This window comes from Balaenoptera acutorostrata, chromosome 17 (assembly GCF_949987535.1).
Source record: "Balaenoptera acutorostrata chromosome 17, mBalAcu1.1, whole genome shotgun sequence".
NCBI lineage: Eukaryota > Metazoa > Chordata > Mammalia > Artiodactyla > Balaenopteridae > Balaenoptera > Balaenoptera acutorostrata.
Genome location: NC_080080.1, coordinates 75,237,644 through 75,259,342, shown reverse-complemented (window position 1 = coordinate 75,259,342; position 21,699 = coordinate 75,237,644). Strand labels below are relative to the sequence as shown.

At 42.5% G+C, this 21,699-nt stretch overlaps 1 protein-coding gene across 10 annotated transcripts in view; it reads right to left on the bottom strand.

Moving 5' to 3' along the window:
* Positions 1-21,699, bottom strand: part of CA8 (carbonic anhydrase 8) — a 240,120-nt gene that overhangs the window by 211,368 nt on the left and 7,053 nt on the right. Inside the window, exon 3 of one of the 10 annotated variants that reach the window (XM_057532107.1) lies at positions 4,050-4,150. The exons of the other annotated variants lie outside the window; for them this stretch is intronic. The gene's annotated coding sequence lies outside the window, so the exon portion shown is untranslated. The remainder of the gene's footprint in view (positions 1-4,049; positions 4,151-21,699) is intronic. 10 annotated transcript variants of the gene reach the window in all.

Here is a 21,699-nt window from a genome sequence, read left to right as displayed (position 1 = left end):
CAACTATACTTCAATAAAATAAATAAATAGGATGATAATATGAAATATGACATAACAGATATGAGATAATAAAGTGCCTAATTCAATGTCTATCAGGTAACAAATGCCCAGTAAATTGTACCCAGAGTGGGGTTTACTATGCAGTTAATAAAATATATGTTTCTGGTCACTTCATTTGTATGGGATATCTCCTAAGACTCTGGAAGAAGCCCTAGCAAAGTGTAACTTTGTGGTATAGGTCAACTTTTAATATATAAAAACAAAATTTTAAAAATTAAATATATATATTATACATCAATGAAACCTCAATTTTAAAAACAGAATCAAAGTTTCTTCATATAAAAAAATGTTAAGGGAATTCCCTGGCGGTCCAGTGGTTAGGACTCGGTGCTTTCACTGTGGTGGCCCGGGTTCAATCCCTGGTTGGGGGACTAAGATCCCACAAGCCACGCAGCACAACAACAACAACAAAAAAAAAAATTAAATAATTTTTTTTTCAAATGACAAATGTCCACAACACAGTCACTAAAAAGGACGTGGTGACTGGATGGGGCAGTAAAGAGAGGGGACGCGTAGGTGACTGCCAGGGCTCTGGCATCTGGGCTGGATGGATGGTGGCGTGATTTATTCATCAAGGTAAGAAAGACAGAAGGTAGAGCAGTTTTGAGGGCAGAGGTGTGAGGTTCCAGAGCTTGGAGCTCTAGTCACCCTTCAGAGCAGAGCCCAAGAGGGGTAGGGGAACCTGTCTTCACACCCTGCTCTCCTTCGGTCACTAGACGTCTACCATGATGGGCAAAGCAGCTCTCTTCACTTGAGGTGATTCCTGAAGACAGCATGGACACAGATAAATCCCTTCTTCCTGCAGGGGGACTGAGGCAGTGTCCAGAGACCACCACAGGGACACAGAAGCACTGGTGGGACGGCAAAGCTTTGTCCCACGCCCCCTAAATGCAGAGGGGATCCCCACCTTAATAATGATTTTATAAATGTTAGCACCTACTCAGTAAGAATGACTGGTTAGAATTACAAAGTTGACTTGAGGGAAGTTGTCTCCTCTTGGCCCAAAGTGCCACAACTGCGAGCCTGGGGGCAACTTTTACGGTTGTGTCCTGTGGGAATTCGGGATCAGTTGTGGATGGCAGCAGGGTGGAACCTGGCTACTGAATTTCAAAGGGATAAAGATAAGCCAAGAGGGTCTGCGACCTCAAGGTACTGATGCTTCCCAAGCCTGGGGAGTAATAGCCGGCTCTTGGGGCTGACAGGTGTAGCCGGTCCTTCTGGCTGGATCATCTGGATCTGGATTGATGCAGTGTTTAGACAGGGAATGCGCTTAATCTTTCCCTGTAACTCACAGATCTCATGATTTCAACAGCAAACAATCAGGTATCTTCAGAGCACGGGGGTGTAGGTGGGAGGGGTGACCCAGAAGGCAGTGCTGGAATAGCCACACTAAGGTAAAAATAAGAATGTCTTTTCTTCACCTTCCAGGCTTGTCCTCACCCATGAATCACAGCAGTTGGCAGTGAAAGATTATTACTCACAAGAACAATTTTTAAAAGAGGCACTCGGTGGGAGACAGGGCTAAGAAGAAATGAACTTGTATGAGTAGGGAATGAACAACATTATCACTGGAAACGTAACATACTTGAAGCAGTGATTGATCAGAACCATAGGTGGGGAAAATATTCAGCTGATGAGCAAGTAAGACATACAGTGAATAATTCTTAAGACTTCAGAGCTCATGCATTAATCTCTCACTGATAAAGTGTTTGGAAATGGAGTGCCCTTTAGAGGTGAAAAATGATTCACCAGATGACTCACAAATCCATGAACCTGTGGCTTCACCAGTATTTAGAATGCCATTCTGTTTTAGGACAAAGTTTCTAACATAAGAGGGTTTTGTTAGTTGATTGGTTTTGGGGGGTTCTTGGTTGGTTGGTTGGGTTTTGGCTTTTTGGTTTTTTTAATCAGAAAAATCTAAGGACCTACATTTTCAAGTTGTCATAGTTTTCTTTTTTTTAATAATGCATTATTGCCTTTTTTAAAATTAATTAATTAATTTTTTGGCTGTGTTGTGTCTTTGTTGCTGCGTGCGGGCTTTCTCTAGTTGCGGCAAGCTGGGGCTACTCTTTGTTGTGGAGCACGAGCTCTAGGCACCTGGGCTTCAGTAGTTGTGGCTCACAGGCTCAGCAGTTGTGGCGCACGGGCTTAGTTGCTCCGCGGCATGTGGGATCTTCCCGGACCAGGGCTCAAACCCATGTCCCCTGCATTGGCAGGCAGATTCCTAACCACTACGCCACCAGGGAAGCCCCCTGTCATACTTTTCTTATAAGTCATGTACATGTCTGTGCATGTAACTGCTTGATCAATTCAAAGATTTGAATTCAAGGAATATAGAATCATCAATATCAATTTTTGAGTGTATGCTATAGAATTGGGATAGTTCAGGAGAAGACTCCTCAGTTAGGAGGAATTTGGAGTCAGACAGACCTGGGCTGTTTCTTGGCCCTGCCTCTTAACCAGCTGTGTGGCTTAAGGTAGGTTCCTTAATCTGTCTGAGCCTATTTACTCATCTGTAAAGGGAGATAAAAAGTGTCCTCATCACATAGGGTTACCACGGGTAGTAAATGAGGCAGCGTGTGCCAAATGGTTAGCATGGAGCCTGGAAAACCGTATCTGTCCTCCAAAGAGTAGCTGCTACTGCTGTTTTGTTGTTTTGTTGTTGTTGTTATGCTAACATCTAAGCCTAAAACGTAAGACCTTCTCCCTCCCCACTTCCAAAGAAAGGGGGACATTGCTACCCAAGCTTCAAGAAGAAAGCGTTTTTTAATCTTTCAGGGAGATTGTGCCATCAAGGAAAAGGAATCAAAACAAAGATTAGCTGAGAATCCTACTTCTTTTCATTTGCTTTCCCCCAGTGGTTGAGTGAAAGGAAGCTTGAGCACAGGGTTCTTCTCAAACAACAGATCTACCCTAAACCTAGGATAGAATCAGAAAAGCCAGCTGCCGGCCAGGGTGTCTGATTCATTATCAGTGATGGGGCAGCCTTGTGGTGGTGTGCCCTGCGCGTGAGGCAAGGGGAAGCCCCTTCCCAGTGCCACACCAGATGCACGTTGTGTGGTACAGAGGCCCCTCCGCTCCCCCGCTGGCTGGACACCACCCACCCCTGACTTCTGTTTACCCTGGAGTCTCTCCTTTCATACCCTCTGGATTGGCAGGAAGGAGATCTGTATTATTTCTGCACCATGAGTTACTCTTTGCCCCAATTCTTTTAGGATTCCAAACCTTACGACATCAGCACAACATGGATTATTGGTACAGAAACTGAGCATTGATAATAATTTTTAAAGGGGCTCATGATAGCCACAGTAGGATCTGCATGCCAGTTCTGTCATCGTTTGCTGTTTTTACCACTTCCTTTCCAGCGAATCCCAAAGCTACCTGTACTGCACAAGGGTTAATGACTTGTCCGAGGTAAGTTAATTAGTGGTTGAGCCAGGAGTAGACTCATGTAACTGAACTTCTAGAACAATGTTCTTTCTTTTTTTTTCTCCACTTTTACTGAGATATAGTTGACAAATAAAATTGTAAGATAAAGTGTACATTGTGATGATTTGATATATGTATACATTGTGAAGGATTCCTCCCACCTAGTTAATTAACACATCCATATACATATTTATATAGTTTTTCTTTTTTTGGGGGGGGGGTGAGAACATTTAAAGTCTACCCTCTTAGCAAATTTCAATTATACAATATGGTATTATCAACCACAGTCACGATGCTATATATTAGATCCTCAGACCTTATTTAGAACAATGTTCTTTCCACTATAATTAATTCATTTATTTATTCAATAGGAACAAACATACATTTATACTCTGTGTCACACTCTGTGCTTAGTACTTAGGATATAGAAGTGAACAATTAATTCCCAATCTAATAGGAATGATTTGCCATTTATTTACTGCTACACCTGTAAATTAAAAAATGCAATAAAGTATTCCAGAGGCTATGATCAAAGCAAGACTGGGAAAATGTGATTTTACCTAGGAATATCAGAAGAGACTTGGCAGCAAAGATGATTCTTGAGTCTTGAAGGATGAGCAAGCAGAAGGATATTTTGCATGAAGATGGCAGAGGACACATTCTAGGAAGACAGATCAGTTTACCAGTATCATGAATACACCAAAAACAGCCCCATGTGTCTACGTAGCTACAAACAGCTGGACATAGCACAGGCCTATCTGGGAAGGGAGGCATTCACTAAGTAGAGCAGGGCTAGATATGGAGGAGGGCTTTTATGTCATCCTAGGAATGGAGGCTTTATTCTGTGGGCTGTAGAAGCAATTAAAGGGTTTAACCTTGATCAGATTTGATTTCAGAAAATGGACCTGGCAAAGCAGTGGAGATTGGATTGGGAGGGCAGGGGACAAGAGATGGGGTGGGGGGGGCGGGGGGGGGCGGGGGGGAGTTCATTACTACTGCCCAGGGTCCACATAGTGGGAGGTTCACACCATGGCAGCGGTGTGGAAAGGTAGAGAAGATATGAAAGATACTGAGGACATGGAGAAGTGGGCGGCAGGGGTTCAGCAGGACTCCCAGCTTCCTCCTCTGAAGGAATGGGTACATGTTGGTATCATTCACTGAAATGGGAACTAAAAAAAGATGTTACAGGGGAAATGGTGAGATTAGCTGCTTAAGGAACAAGTAGTTGAAATGTTTAACAGACAGTTACAAGGATCTGGAACTCAGCAGAGTTCTGGCCAAGAGCTATAGATTTGGGAATAATCTTCTTACAGACAAGAGTTAGATCCAGGAGAATCGAGATCATCAGAAAGAGTATGCAGACCAGTGTTTCTCCATATGTAAATCTCTCACCATGTGCCTGAGAAGCAACTGAGGAAAATGCAAAATCTCAGGCCCAATTCCAGACTTACTAAAGCCAAACTATGAGAAAAAGACTCATGGCATCTTCTGTATTATGAGCAAGACAAGTGATTCGAATGCAACTGGAGTTTGAGATCCACTGGTATATTCGTTCAGGTTGTCCAGAGGAAATGGAACCAGTAGGGTTTGTGGGTGTGTGTGTGTGTATTTGTGAGTGTGTAGATAGACAGATGATAGATAGATAGATAGATAGATAGATAGATAGATAGATAGATAGATAGAAAGATAGATAATGTATCTACAGATATATAGAGATAGTGATATATAGATACATCAGAAGTGGGGGACTCAGAGCTTCTCGACTATTCTGATGGGCTTGGCCGTTTAGGGAGAAAATTATTAGAAAGAGATTCAGTTCAAGGACAGGGGTTTTGGTTTATTTGTTTTGCTTTTTATTTTTAAACGAGTCTTTTCCATCAGGGAAGAGTGAGAACAAGACGCCCACGCAATCAAGGGCTGACATGATACTCCACGGGAGACAGTCGCAGAACGGGGGCTGGGAGTGAGCCCTAGTTATGTTCAAAAGCCTTGATGACTCAACTCTCTCTGAACGATGCTTTCCACAATGTCCCCCCCGGCCGCCCCGTTTTTCTTCGGTCGGTTTCCTTGGTACCCACCTGCATATGCTCTGTACTCTAGCCAAGGCTTTCCTCACCCCAGCCACAGCCTGAACTCCTGCTCCGTGCCTCTACTGTGCTCCTTCCATCTGGAATCCTTTCCCCATCCCTCTCGCTCCTCAGATGAGAAGCGACAGTCAATTCCCTGCACAGGGCAGCAAGCCTGTGTCTCTGTGCCACAGTCGCCTTGCTGCACTGTCACAGTTTTCTGTGACTCCCCTCTCCCTCATTCATCTTGACATTCCAGGCTCTTTGTATCCTCCACGGGATGGAACACAGTGCCTTACAAATGTCTGTTGGATTTCATTGAAGATGGCATCAGACTGAGGATGCCAAATCGTGGTACATTCTTAAACTGCAGTGCTTACACAACAGACTGATTATGAGGACCAGCCCCAGATCTGGGCCAGCTATAGGAAAGAAACCAACTGAGGCCCCGTTCCAGAACATAAGTCCTTGCTCCTCAGAGTTAATAAGTGGGATGACACAGAAATAGTCTGCCAACACAGAACTCAAGTATAAATACAACAAAATTAACACAAACTGTTACATACATATAACAAAATTGGGATTTATTTAAACAATGTTCATAGTCTATTTCTTTTTTTGTTAAGCAAGCTGTTCTTTCAAATCTATCTGTTTTTAAGTTTGTTTTCAGGAACCACTACCCGCTTATTTTTACTGTCGAATGCCATGTCCACATGGTCTGTGAGAAAGGATATGGCTAAACACTGTTTTTATAGAAATGAGTGTTGTGGGTCATGCATTGGCTGCTCAGGTGTTCTTTTCTTACCTGTGAAAGTGCAATTATGATGAAGTGCAGTTCATGGAAACATACAAACTGTGTCTACACTTCTTATAGCTGAAGGATCTGGAAAGCACTAAACGTAGGTCCTACAGTGAAAGATTTTACATATTCGTGTAAATCATTCTCATTCATTCAGCCAGTCAGCCTTGCCACATCCTTTGGACACTTTTGGGTTCCATGAGCTGTGTCATCCTAGGTTGTCATTTGTGGAGGCCATTCATGAAGGCTGCCACAAATGTGGTGCAGTTAGACAAGGAGGAGACTCTCAGGAAAGCCATACAAGGAAGACCTGGCCACCTTTTGGACAAAACTCATGGCTCTGCCCATGGGTGGGTGAGCACAAACCTTATTCAGATACCTCTCCCAGGAGTTGTAAAGGCTTCTTGGCTATGTGAGTCAGAGGGTTAGAGTAGACGTCTTTAGAGATCTGAGGCATCACCAGCCTAAAGGTGGTGACTGGAGTCATAAGAGCAGAGATGATAGTCAAAGGTAAATGAGCAGTGAGAGAGAAAAAGGAAGAGGACGTTCAAATAGTGGGGGCAAGATACCACATAAGGAGACTAGAGAAGAAGAGTCAGTGATAAAGGAAAAATCAGGGAACATGATGTCATATCATTCGTGGAAAACAGTGGTAAATGTCAAAGAGAGGATGAGGCAGGTTAAAGATGGCCAATTATTTGGTACTCTTCCCATCAAGAAGTGGGGTTCTATGTCCCCTCCCCTTAGGTCTAGGTGGGTTTGGTGACTGTTTTGTCCCGTAGAATACAGCGAAAATGATGCTGTGCCCATTTTCAGGCCTGGACTTTAAGAGACTGGCAGCTTCCAATCCTTGTCCCTTGGGAGGTTCCAGCCACCATGTAAAAAGTCTGACTACTTCGAGATCACCACACTGTGAGAAAGCCCGAGCTAACGATAAGAGAGATGCTCAGCCATCCGAGCCCAGGCACCATCTGCCCAGGCCTCAGCTGCCATCTCACTGCACCTGCATGGGAGACCTCAGGTGAGGGAGGACCAATCGATTGAGCCCAGTCAACCTGCAGAATTGTGAGAAATCATGATTTTTAAAAATTATTTTAAACAGCTAATATTTGTATGGTTAGTTACAGCGTATTTCATGTCAACTCCCACTGACACCAACCGGGTGTACTGCAATTCAGTTCTGACACTATCCACCCAGAGTCAGCACAGACTCCACAGGTTAAGGGCCAAGTCCTCCACAAGACAACCCTCACTTCAGACACCAGCTGCATATCTAAGGGGGGTCGGGTTGGGGTGGTCCCTAGGCCACACTTACTACTGATCAACTGACAACAAACTCAGAGGTTCCCACAGCCCCCTCGGGGTTAATGATTCACTAGAGTGACTCACAGAACTCAGGAAAGTGCCATACTTAGGATTACAGTTTTATTATCATGGATGCACATAGGGCAAGATCTAGGAGGGTCCCCAGTGTACAGCTTCCCGGCCCTCTCCCCACGGAACGAGGGCATATCACCCTCCGGGCACATCAATGTATTCACTAGCCAGTAAGATCCTTCAAGTCTCAGTGTCCAGAGGGTTTATTGGGGTTTCATTACATGGGTATGGTTGATTAAATCTTTGACCACATGATCAAACTCAATCTCCAGGTCCCCTCCTTAGAGGTGCTGAATGGCTCAACCTTCTAATCCTGTGGTTACTCTTTCTGGTAATGAGACCCCATCCTGAAGCTATCTACGGGGCCCATCATGACTCATTCATTAGCATAAGAAAGACATTCCTATCACACAGGAAATTCCAAGGATTTGTGAAGCTCTATTCCAGCAACCTGGGATAAAAATCAAACAAATTCTTTATTGTACCACACATAGCAATAGATAACTAGAACTGAAGTCAAGTAAATTAAGAACTGAAACATCTCCACTGAATTTGCAATGTTTACATTAAACAGAATTATAGGGACTTCCTGGCAGTCCAGTGGTTAAGACTTTGCCTTCCAATGCAGTGGGTGCAGATTTGATCCCTGGTTGGGGAGCTAAGATCCCACATGCCTCGTGGCCAAAAAACCAAAGCACAGAACAGAAGCAACATTGTAACAAATTAAATAAAAGATTTTAAGAAACAGACAAACAAAAACAGAATTATAGGTTAAAGGGGTATAGCCAATAGAGAGGCAAGACCTATTTTTCTGTTACTTGCAGCCCAAACCATCCTAATACAGTGCAATGATGAAACATGTATGTGTAACGCAATCATACACATGCATGTATATGTAAACCAAGAATCCTTAGAAGCTACGTAATAGGAAACCACAAGGATATAGCAAACAAAATTGCCCAGAGAGTCAAATAATATTTACATTTTGTCTTGAAGAGGATCCGTAGGATTTCATCAGGCAGAGAAGTCAAGGAAGCATGATGCAGACAATCTAGGATGTGCAAAAAATCAGTAGCTAAAGAAGATGGAGTATTTGGGGATCAGTGAAAAGTTGAGTATCGCTGAAGCATTGTCCAGAAGCAGGGAGAGTCAGGGATGGGAGGTTAAAAATGGAGCAGGACTGATCAGTAGCAGAAGCTTATAAATATAGTTTAAGATCTGACTCTGTTAGGTTTCATGGACCATGATAAGGAATTTAGACTCTCATATAGGTAATGTGTAGGAGTCATAGATTTTTTTTATTGTTATAAAATATACATAACATAAAATTTACCATTTTAACTGGCAGTCAGATTTTAAATATCGGCGTCCATGCTCAAATCTGATTAGCTTTTAAATGAATCTCAAGATAACAACATTATTAAAATATGAATAATAATATATTTTTTAAGTCAAAAAAATAAAAATACCAAAAGCAAAATTAAAATTAATAGCTGAGAGGTGTGGTAGACATGGGGCTGTGCTGTGAAGAGCAGGAAGTTATGTGCTGCCTAGCTGTGGGCTGTGCAGTTAGCACGTAACCCCCAGCCACTTTGGGACTGGTTTCAGCTGCAGAGAGCGCCCTGCCTGAGGACAGGTGCTTCCTGGGTATATTAGTCAGAGTTCTCCAGAGAAACAGAACCACTAGGAGATAGAGATAGATAGAGACAGAGATAACACAAAGAGAGAGAGAGACTGACTTATTACAAGATGCTGGCTCACGTGGTTCTGGAGACTGAGAAACCCCATGACCTGCCATCTGCAAGGCAGAGGCCCAGGAAAAACAGTGGTGTCGATTCCAGTCCAAATCACAAGGCCTGGGAACCGGAGGAGCTGATGATGTAAGTCCCGGTCCAAGTGCACAAGACAAACATCGCAGCTCAACACTCAGGCAGGGAAAGCGAATTCCCCTTCCCCCGCACTTTTCTTCCATTCAGCCGCTCAGCTGATGGCATGATGACCACCCACATGGGGAAGGCAATCTGCTTCACTGCTGCTACCAGTTCAAACACTAATGTCACCCAGAAACACCCCCGCAGACACATCCAGAAATAATGTTTAGCCAAGTATCTGAGCGCCCCATGTCCCAGTCAAGGTGACACAAAATTAGCACAGGGGCAATGTGCACCTCTTGCCTGAGTAAGGCAGAAGGTAGAAGGTCCAGTCTTCCACCTGAAGGGTGCCACACAAACGGACACAATGTGTTCCAGAGCTCCTGCAGGGCCGCTGAAGCCTGCACTGCAACTTCTCCTTCTGCCCAATGCTGCTTCTACCCCCCTTCCTTTTATAAGGAAGGAATATTTGATATTCCTATCAAATAGACCGCAAACTTGGTCTCCGTGTGTGCCGCTGAAGACGTATCTTCTCCATGTCTGCCTGAACTATGACAGTGGGGTGCTATGTAAAGACACGAATTTTGAAAACATTCAGACCCAGGTTCGAAACACAGCTCTGCTATTTATTAGCTATGGGATATCGGACAAGTAATTCAACCTCACTTAGTGTTCTCATCTGTAAAATGTGAATGAAACCGACATACCTTGCCGTGTTATCATACGAATTAGAAAAAAATGTATGTGACATCCCTGAATATAAGCAGCGCTCAATAAATGCAGCTCATGTTGTTTGGTAGAAGACATCATTGGGTGTCCATCCAGGACATGTTCAGATTACTTCATTCAGAGGGACCGCCTGGCAGGACATTCCTGAGACAATTCCCTTGCAGGGTCTGATGCCCACAAATAACCTTGGTGCCTGCAAACCAAGGGATGTTAGCAGGGATGGTGCATCAAAATTCAAGGATCACATGTTAAGTTCTCCAAATAATTCTTGAAATCCCTCTCCCTTGGCTTACGATGAGAGGGAGAACAGAACACCTACAATTCTCCTCGAAACAGTGTGATGGTAGGTGATCAGCTAACAGTGGGCAGGCCATGTGGGAACCAATCTCTCTTGCAAGACCTGCCTGATGGCGCCTGGTGTTAGTTGCTCAGTCACCTGGGCTTCTTCAAAACTTTTAAATTGCGTTTAAGGTTCTGTTCCACAATAATTAGCAAAGAAACAAAAAGGTCCTGTTTTCATGGATCTTTGAGTCTACTGAGAGAGAAAAATAATAACACATATAAATATATAATTGAAAACAATGATGAGTCCTTTGAAGGAAAGGTTCACTGGATGTGGTAGACCTCGGCCCCCAGTGAACCAGGCCTCCTGGCGGTTTGCCCTTGTGCAATCCCCTTCCCTGTTGACAATGGTTTGGCTACATAATTAATTTTGATTCTTGGGACATTATACACATGGTGCCAGCAGAGGTTTGATGAGCACTTGCCCGGTGGGACTAGACCTCTTGGAATGCACTTTCTTAGAATCCAGTTGCCATTCTACGAATAAGTGCACGGTCTACACGGAGGATCACCAAGGGCCTTAATCAACAACTCCAGCTGAACTCCCAGCTGGTGTCCAGCATGCTATGCCGGGCTCAGGACCTTCCAGCTATCTCAGCACCTCAGTCAAGGTCACGTGATGCATGAGAACCACCTGATCAACAAAAATAATCATGGGAATTAATACCCTGTTGGTGGGGGCTTCCCTGGTGGCACAGTGGTGGAGAATCCGCCTGCCAGTGCAGGGGACACGGGTTCGAGCCCTGGTCTGGGAAGATCCCACGTGCCGCGGAGCAACTAGGCCCGTGAGCCACAACTACTGAGCTTGCGCGTCTGGAGCCTGTGCTCCGCAACGAGAGGCCGCGACAGTGAGAGGCCCGCGCACCACGATGAAGAGTGGCCCCCGCTTGCCGCAACTAGAGAAAACCCTCGCACAGAAACGAAGACCCAACACAGCCAAAAAATAAATAAATAAATAAATAAATAAACAAACCATTGAAATTAGTTACCTTACCAAAAAAAAAAAAAAATACCCTTGTTGGTATTTAAAACCACTGAATTTGGGAGTGGCTTGTAACACATTAATAGATAACAAAAACACAAGGCTATGAGAACAAAAACAAAATGTCCTACCTAGTCTAGAAAATTGGAAGGCGTTTCCAGAGGAATTGATCATTTACATGGACTCTGAAAGAAAAATAAGAGTCATCTTCCAGACAGAGAGGGCAGAATGCACGAAGGCCTATGTTTGAAGGGAAGAACATGCATTCAAAACCGGAATGAAGGTCATTTTCTTATGCATCTTCACCTAATTATGAAACATATAGAGGGAATTTCCTGGCGGTCCAGTGGTTAGGACTCAGTGCTTTCACTGCCATGGCCCAGGTTCAATCCCTGGTTGGGGAACTAAGATCCCGCAAGCCGTGTGGTGTGGCCAAATAATAATAATATTAAAATAAATGAAACATAGAAAGGCAAACATATGTGTGCATACATATTTTATTTATTTTATACAGCAGTAGTGTATTTAAGAAAGAGTTGAGAGACTTCCCTGGTGGTCCAGTGGTTAAGACCCTGCGCTCCCAAAGCAGGGGGCCCGGGTTTGATCCCTGGTCAGGGAACTAAATCGCACATGCCGCAACTAAGACCCGGCACAGCCTAATAAATAAATAAATAATTTAAAAAAAAAAAAATGGAGTTGAAAGCCCAGAGCTAAAACTGATATGTCTCTTCTTGCTTATTACTACTGACTTGCTATTACGAGCCATCTGCGACACGAACACATTGTGCTGGGACCATCTGTAATGTTCCTAATCTAATGGTTTAAATGATGGCTCATGTTCTCATTAGAAGATATTAGCACCTCAAAAACATTTGCTGGAAATAGCAAGGTACTGGTCCCTTCAGATCCTATCAGATAGCTACCCTGGAAACTAACGCATGTAAGAGCAGGAAGAAAGGAAACTAATTCTCATTGAATTCCTTCCAGGGGCCAGGACATTTGACAGACTCCTTGCATACATTCTCTCATTAATCCTCTCAGAAGTCTGAAAGGTATGTTTTATTATTCTATTTTTACTTATTAAAGAAAACAAGGCCTTTAAACATTAACTTGCTCAAGATCACACAGCTCCAAAGTGGCAGAGCCAGGATTTAAACCCCAGGCTCTCTGCTTCTGAGATCTATGATATCTGTAGCAGCTGTTGTTGATGGCCTCCCCTAAATCCATTTCCCCTTCCTTCCACACTTTTGTTCAGGTTTCCATATCTTCCTGGGGTGTTTTCCATCACCTCCAAGCAGTTCTCCAAAGATCAGTGGACATCAACTGGGTGTCATACAGATTTATCTTAATTCTGACCCTATCTACTTGGAGAGAGCATCACATCCCACAGGTTAAGGGCTCAGTCTCACCGATTCCCCTGCTTGAGATCCAGTCTCAAGTCCAGGGGCCACCTGCTGACTGACCAGCTATAAATTGGACTTCCCAGAAACCCGAGGGGTCCCTGGGTCTGATAATTTGCTAGAATGACTCACAAAGCTCAGGGAAACATTTACTTAACATTTACCTGGTTTTTATAAAAGGATACTACTCAGAACAGCTAGATGAAAGAGATGCACTCTCTGGGTACACCACTCTCCCAGCACCTCCATGTGTTCACCAACCCAGAAGTTCTTCAAATGTCTCATTGTTCAAGAGTTTTTATAGAGCTTAATCTCCAGTACCCCTTCCCTTTCCTAGAGGTTGGTGGGTGGGCCTGAAAGTCTCACCTTCTAATCACTCAGTCTTTCTGGTGACCAGCCCCATCCTGAGGCTATGTAGGGACAGAGCCTTGAGTCTCATTAGCATAAACTCCTGTGTGATCAAAACATGGGCTCCTTATGAATAACAAAAGACTTTCTGATCACTCAGGAAATTCCAAGGGTTTTAGGAGCTCTGTGCTAGGAATGGGGACATACCAAATATATTTCTTATTATACCACACCTCCTCATGAAGCCAGTGAAATTCAAGGGTGGGCTTCTCTGTCTACAGCAGCATTTCTTAGCAGCAGGCACAATGGGCATTTGGGGCTGGCCAGCTCTTTGCTCTGAACTGTCTCATGCATCTTGGGATGTTTTGCATCCCTAACTTCCTCTTGCAATCATTCTAATGACCCAAAATGCCCAACACATACCTGAATGCCAAGGCTCTGCTTGAACAGCTGGTCCACAGGGAGCACAGTGTTTCCTGCCAATGACAGTTCAGGAACTTACGCAGTGGTTGGTAAGCCAACCACGGGGTGGAATTTCTCTGCCACAGGGGGTGGTCCAGGAATAAGAATGCACCTTGGGGGAGTTCCCTGGTGGCGCAGTGGTTAAGCATCTGCCTGCCAATGCAGGGGACACAGGTTCGAGCCCTGGTCCGGGAAGATCCCACAGGCTGCGGAACAACTAAGCCCGTGCACCACAACTAGAGAGCCTGCGCTCTAGAGCCCGAGAGCCACAACTACTGAGCCCACGAGCCACAACTCCTGAAGCCCACACGCCTAGAGCCCATGCTCCACAACAAGAGAAGCCACGGCAATGAGAAGCCCGCGCACCGCAACGAAGAGTCGCCCCCATTGGCCGCATCTAGAGAAAGCCCGCGCAGCAACGAAGACCCAACACAGCCAAAAATAAATAAATTTATTAAAAAAATGCAGCTTGGGTAAATGATGTGTAAGGGGAGGTTTGCTAGGGAGCTCTCTGGAGAGAGTATATCTGGAAGAAACAGATTTTTTACCCTGGAATTTTTCATGTAAAACTTTCATGTAAAACTCTTCACTCATCTCTGGAGGTTTTTTGTTGAATGAGGCAATAAATCACCTTTATTCCTTAAGTCAATGAAGTTAAATAACAAATCCCAAATGTTGGACTTACTGTTGTTTACCATGGCAAGTAATCTACCTGATATAATATCTTTCTTAGGCTTTTAGGTCCTGCTGTCTCTACATAAAGAATATGCCCCTTTGGGCTAGTGGCAGCGAAGAGCAGGACAAAGGTACAGATTTCTATTTCAAAACTTTCCCAACTTTCTGTTCTTTACTTCAGATTTTTTCTGCATCTGCCTTTGGTGTAGCTCCCTCCTCTCAGTAGAAGAGATGCTCTTTTCTCAGTCCAAGGTGAATTCCTTCACTTCCTCTCTTGGTCCAGACTCTTCCTACCTCCTCAGAAGTGCGTACCTCTCTCTCCATCACGCATTTTCCCTCTGTCTTGACTCTCCCTTTCTATGGTTCTTTACCCAAAATACATACTATGCCCAGACCTTCTCTTGTCAACCAAGTCCTCCCTCCTACTGATGCACTTCTTATCTCTGGCACGGCCCCGTCACAACCAAGCTCCTTAAAAGTGCCATCTTCGGGACTTCCCTGGCAGTCCAGTGGTTAAGACTCTGCGCTTCCTCAAACCCAGGGGGCATGGGTTTGATCCCTGGTCGGGGAACTAAGATCCCGCAAGCCATGTGGCTTGGCCAAAAAAAAAAAAAAAAAAAGTGCCATCTTCATCGACTTCTCCACTTCCTCGTGTTTGCACTCCCCTTCCCCAACTAATCCTTAAACTACTATTATCTGATTTATGCCCTCAACTTCTCCAATGAAACTTCAATGGCGATGTCCACTGATGAACTCCTAAATGATAAACCCACTAAGTATTTTCATCTTTATAATTTCTAATCTTTTTATTAAATGTGTCAATCAGTTTGTCCTTCAAAAATTCTCTCTTATTTTGGAGTCTGTGTTTACCACCCTCTGATGCATAGGTTCTTAATCTGGGGGCTGTGGATTACATAGATATGGATAGGGGGAAATTTGCATCTTTATTTGTATTAACTCTAACTGAAATTTAACATTTTATTCAATTATGATTGTTGTCAGCACCATGGTGTATTAGCAGTATCTATCGATTTGTCACTAATAGAAATACGGATGTTGTCATCTTACAATACAATTGATACAAACATCTTGTCATATCATTTACACTCATCCCAACTTCTAAATTATGGCCATTATTAGACCTCTTGTTAGACCTTGGTTTTTAATATATTAATAAAGAAGCGCATATATTACTCTAACACAAATTTGTTTTGGAAATATTTTAATAACAATTCTAATATAATTTTTTCTGTAATCCTTTGTTTTTTTGTTTTTGTACCTTTGATACCATTATTCTGAGCAGGCGTCCATGAGCTTTACACAAATGCTAAAGGGATCTATTGCTGAAAGAAAACACTATGTTTCCTGCCGAATTTTTAAAAAATCTCTCAGATTACTGCTTCTCAGTTTAATTTTGAAGCTCATGTTACAGGGCCCACTGTCCCATTTTTTCTTAGCGTCAGAACCACGTGTGACTGAGATTATAGTCATTGGATTTTACAGCAAGGGTTCTCCTAATAATTTGGAAGTAAGTTTGTGCCCTGAGAGTTAAGGCTAACATTCGACATGTTAATGATGACAAGCAGGCAGTGAAAATGACAGATAACACACTGAGAGCTTCACACACCCTCCGCGTTGCACAGTCATGCTATGATTTTGATATTATTTTCCCCATTCTACAGATTAAGAAACTGAATTTCAGATGGAATCAATGTCTTCACTAGGTCACATGGTAGGTAATAATGAGACAGGGGGCTTAATATACTGCAAAATGAAGTTCACCAGAAGCGACCTAAAGATCCAGGTTGAATCCCAGGGCCAGAACTTGATGGTAATTTGATTGAATTGGGTAAGTCCATCAGAAGGAGGACTGGTCAGTCTTAGAGGCTGGAAGACGGAAAATTTTGGAGATAAAAATTGGTATTCTCTATTGAAATATTGCTCAAGGGAGTTTTTGACTCATCAAAATATTTGGTAGTTGGTTAAGGCTATTGGGCCAGGGTTACAAATGCTTTCGGAGGCCAAACAGATACGGTTTGCAGGTCAGAGTGAGAAGACAGGGTGTGGTCGAACTGATGAAATGAATGAGGGGACGAAATGCACTAGGAGTCATAGGCTTTACCCCCAGGAAAGACCATCCCAAATGTGAGCTGCATGTTTTGTGTTCCCTCCGCTTAAAGTCATTAAATATTTCCATGCACTTTACTCTTTGTAAGGATAAGAAAAAGCTAGTGGAATGAATTTTACACATTCCTGTCTCTGAGATAGTGATTTCTTATTGCAATTTGACATTCTACTTTTAAAAATCAGACTCATAAACTAGGTTAATGTGAGTCCATTTCTGAAAGACGGATTCACTTTTGATGTGTAGAGAAATCAGGTTTCTAAGCTTCATTTACTATATATACCAACCTGTGAGTTCCCTTGGGAGACTCAATCTAACCCTTCTTCATGAACATAAAGCATTCGTCACTTCCTTGTGGAGGACAAATACATTTTTCTTACATGTTACATGCTGATGACCTCTAAATTTGTATGTGGAGGTCAAAATTCTCATTAGACCCGTATTTCCAGCTTCCAGCACTGTCACTTACTAGCTGTCATGACATGAGAAATTATTTAAACTCTTTAAGCTTCAGTCTCTTTTTCTATCAAATAAAGACTTTTTCTCTGTATATTTATTTTTATTTCTTTTAGCTATATTATCAGAATTTGGAAATTTAGGTTCAAGTGTTTGCATATATTAAAGGATTATGATAATCCTTTCACTACCTTTTTAAAAATTGATTCAATTTGCCCTTTCAAGTTTTACAAAAGAATTTCCACTTCCTCACATTTTTTTCCATTTCTGATTATTATTCTTTTTCTTTCAATATTTTAAATTAAAAAACTATCAGTGGGATTAACATATACACACTACCATATAAAAAATTGAAAACCAACAAAGACCTACTGTATAGCACAGGGAACTATACTCATATTTTGTAATAAACTATAAGGGGAAAGAACTGAATCACTTTGCTGTACACCTGAAACTAACACAACACTGTAAGTCAATTAAAAAAAAAAACCCTCAGGGTAAAATGCAAAAAATAAAAATACATAAATTAATTTAAAAACTATCAGATTTGTTGTGAAGATTAAATGATTTGGGTGGTTCGTTACACATTTTCAATTGTATTAAACGTATGTGAATTTTAACAATGATTGTAAGAGACTTAATAGATACATAGGTAGAGCATGCAAACAGATAATACACAATAGAAGAACCACAAGGGTCTATCAGACACTTGAAAAAACATTTGGTCCCAACAACCGTACCAGCTGTATGGTATTTCTATCTGGAGCTCAGACCACTCCCGCAAGCCCCAGACCCAAATGTCCAATTGCTCATTTGATCTCTCCACTTGAATGACTGTTGGCATCTCAGATCAACGTGTCCAAAACAGAATCTTTGATTCTCTCCCCTCTTTCCCACCTACCTGTTCTTCTCCTCCTGCAATTAATGCGTTACCCTGTTCATTTGGCAAAATATCTAGGAATCATGCTTGTTTGTTCTCTTTCTCAGTCCTTCCGTATATACTACATCAGCTAGCTGTGCCTGGCTGGACCCTGGAAGCTTAGCTGCTGCCTGGACCCCTCTGGAAGCCAGAGGGGAGGGACATGGTTAAGAGCCTCAGGAAATCAGGGTGGGCATATACCCTCCCTCTTGCCTTGCAAAAAATCCCATCCCTTCTGGAAGTTCACCTCTCAAAACTATACCAGCAGAGCAGAAGAAAGGAAAAAGCAAGCGTCTGGGGACCCTGACACCCACCGGGGTGGTGTGGAGTGACCAGCTTGAAGCAGCTCTTCAGTTGCTGGTCTCCAAGGGCTGGGGTGCCGAGTCCCTCCTAACCCCGCACGCCGTCTCCTGCCTCGGTCTCCTCTGGCCTCGGGGCCAGGCCTCCTTGCCCGTCCCCCTCTTATAATTCCCAGTCTTCTTCTGGGTGCCAAACTTTCAGAAACCTCTTCCATGAGGTCAAAAAGCAAGCTAACTCTCCCTGTGCTTCAGCATTTATGACGAGCAAGGTGCTCTCAAGTGCGGGGATCAGGGCAGGGCCCCCTCCTCTGTCCAGAGTCCAAGACAGGCACTGAGCCTACTTGTTACTTCTTTTCAAAATTTATTTCTTTTTTGTAACAAACTGTGGCTTTTGCTGTGTCCTGTAAAGACTTTTGTTACAGTTTAGTTCTCTATGATAGGATGATTTTTATTAATTTTATCATTCATCTTTATTGCTTTTATTGCATCTTCTATTATTTTTTTATGAACTCTTTGTTTTCAATAAATAACAATCTCTAGGTTTTTAATAAATAAATTAGGAGCCTGTAATTTCTTATTAGTTTTAATAGAAACATTGCAGTTAAAATGGTTCACTAGAGCTGTGTCAAGTTAGAATAAATTTTCATTTATTTATGTTTGAATTTTTCTTCTGAGTCTTTGAAGATATCTATTCTGTGTTGGAAAGCTTTATAATAGGTATATCTTCTACTAAGCTATATATATATATGTCCAGTGCTTATAGGCAGAAGTCTAAGATGGTCCCCAAGATCTCCACTCCCCCGTGTACACACACTTTCTCCCAGTTGTTCAACCAAATACTAACTTAGATGCTGCTGTGAAATGATTCTGCAGATTCAATTAATGTCCCAAAACAATTGACTTCAAGATAGGGAGGTGGTCCTGGATGGGCCAGACCTAATCAGTTGAGTCTTTAAAAGTGACGGGGCCCTTCCTAACAAAGAGATTCAAAGCAGGAGGGATTAAAAATGAGGGAGATTCTCTGTTGATGGCTTTGAAGATGGAGTCAGCCATGTGGCAAGGAATGCAGGAGCCTCTAGTTGCTGATAGCAGCTCCTGGTTAATAGCCAGAAAAGAAATAGGGACCTCAGTCCTAAAACTGCAGGAGGCTGAATCCTGCCACATCACACGGGCTTGCAAAAGGACCCCAAGCTCCAGATGAGAATGCAGCTAAGTGGACACCTTGATTTTAGCCTTCTGAGGTCCTGAGAAGAGAACCCATCTACACCAGGCCCAGACTTCTGCCCTACAGAACTGCGAGCTAATAAATGGGTATTGTTTTTCGCCAGTAAGTTTGTGGTATTTTGTTACTCAGCAATAGAAAACGAATCTAGTAGGACATGCTTCTATTGAGATATGACCGCTACACCATATGATGAGTCAGCACACTAGGGATTACAGTATTCCTGGAAGCCTTTTTTTTTTTTTAAAGAATACCATGTGTTTTTGTTGTTGTTTTGTTTGTTTGCGCCGGGTGTTAGTTGTGGCAGGCGGGCTCCTTAGTTGCGGCATGTGGGCTCCTTAGTTGTGGCATGTGAACGCTTAGTTGCGGCATGCGTGTGGAATCTAGTTCCCCGACCAGAGATCGAACCCAGGCCCCCTGCATTGGGAGCGTGGAGTCTTAACCACTGCGCCACCAGGGAAGTCCCCTGGAATCCTTTTCTATGCTGGACAACTTGGAATGATTCAACTACACACACATGAGAGACTGAATAAATATACCCTAGGGAGCTAAATGTCTCCCTCACTCAACTCTCAACCCTTCCTTAACCATTACCAAAAACAAAACAAAAAAACCCTGTAGACACTCCAGCACCTCCCAACACAAGGGGAAAGTGTCAGTGGAGAGAAAGAACAGAATTCACAAATTAAAGTTTAAATATCTTACTTTTGCAAATTTTACCAAAAAAGAAAATTGACCACGTGCACACATTTGCCTTGAAAGGGGTCATGCAAGTGAGGGACCCTGAGCTTAAGATTCCTTAGTTTCTCTCTCTCTCTATATATATATCCTTAGCACCTGGCATAGTACCTGACATATGAACAGCAGGTCTCAATCCTTTCTTATACAGCTACATTAAATTAATCACAGTGAGTAGTTGTCTCCTGACTTCAAATTTTTCTTAAGTGAATTCATGTTAACAGTGGGAGGCCTGTATACTGAGTCCACCTTCCATTTCCTGTATCCTGGGTCGCTTATAGTCAAACATACTGTACAGAGAGTCCCTGACTTACCATGGTTTGACTTAACGATTTTCCGATTTTACAAAAGGGGTACACGTTCAGTAGAACGTGTACGTTGAATGCTGAATTTTGCTCTTTCCCAGGCTAGTGGCATGCTGTACAACACTCTCTCTCGTGACGCTGGGCAGCACAGTGAACCGCAGTCACCAGGGGGCCACGCGACCATGGGGGTCAACAGTGGTACGCTCACAACCATCCTGCACTTAGACGACCATTCTGCTTTTCACTTTCAGTAGAGTATTCGAGAAATTACATGATATATTCAACACCATTATAAAATAAGCTTGGTGTTAGAGGATTCTGCCCAAATGTAGGCTAACGTAAGTGTTCTGAGCACGTTTAAGGTATATAGGCTAAGCTATATTCAGTAGGTGTATTAAATGCGTTCTCAACTTAACAGATATTTTCAACTTATGATGGGTTTATCTGGATGTAACCCTACAGTAAGTCAAGGGAGATCTTTATACTTACTTCCTCATCTCTGCTTGTTTCCAAGAAAGAAAATGTAAATAATTCAGTTTTTGTGTTTCAATTAGTAATTCAAGAATCTCAGTCTATTCTTTTATAAATAAGCAAAATAGCTTATCTCAGGGTTCTGATGAGACAATCTCACTTTTGCCATTTGGATTTAGTGTTTTTTGGAGTGAAGTGAAACGAGAACCTTCCAGAAATGCACTCAGTTGATTCAAAGAGAGAAAGCGGGATCTAGTTCTAAAGAGGTCTTTGTCTATAATTGATTTTTCTAAAGGAAAAATAACAAAAAGTAGAGTATATGAATGATGAATAATCTGCTCTAACAGACGCTTTTGTATTATAATTTGTATCAAATGCACTGTGAAGAAAATTATCCATTTACTAAGAATAAAAAATCTTCTCCATTAAGTCTAGTAATGAAAACTTCAAGACCCCAAAGTGACATAATCCTGCAGTTTTTCTAATAAATATTACAGTACAAGAAAACACTACATTTAAGGAATAAGATGATAGTCAAACTCTACTTGTTTGTACCTTAAACCTTTTAAACTTAAGGCAGTGTTTCCACTACCTCCATTTAATGTACATTTTTAAAATTAATTT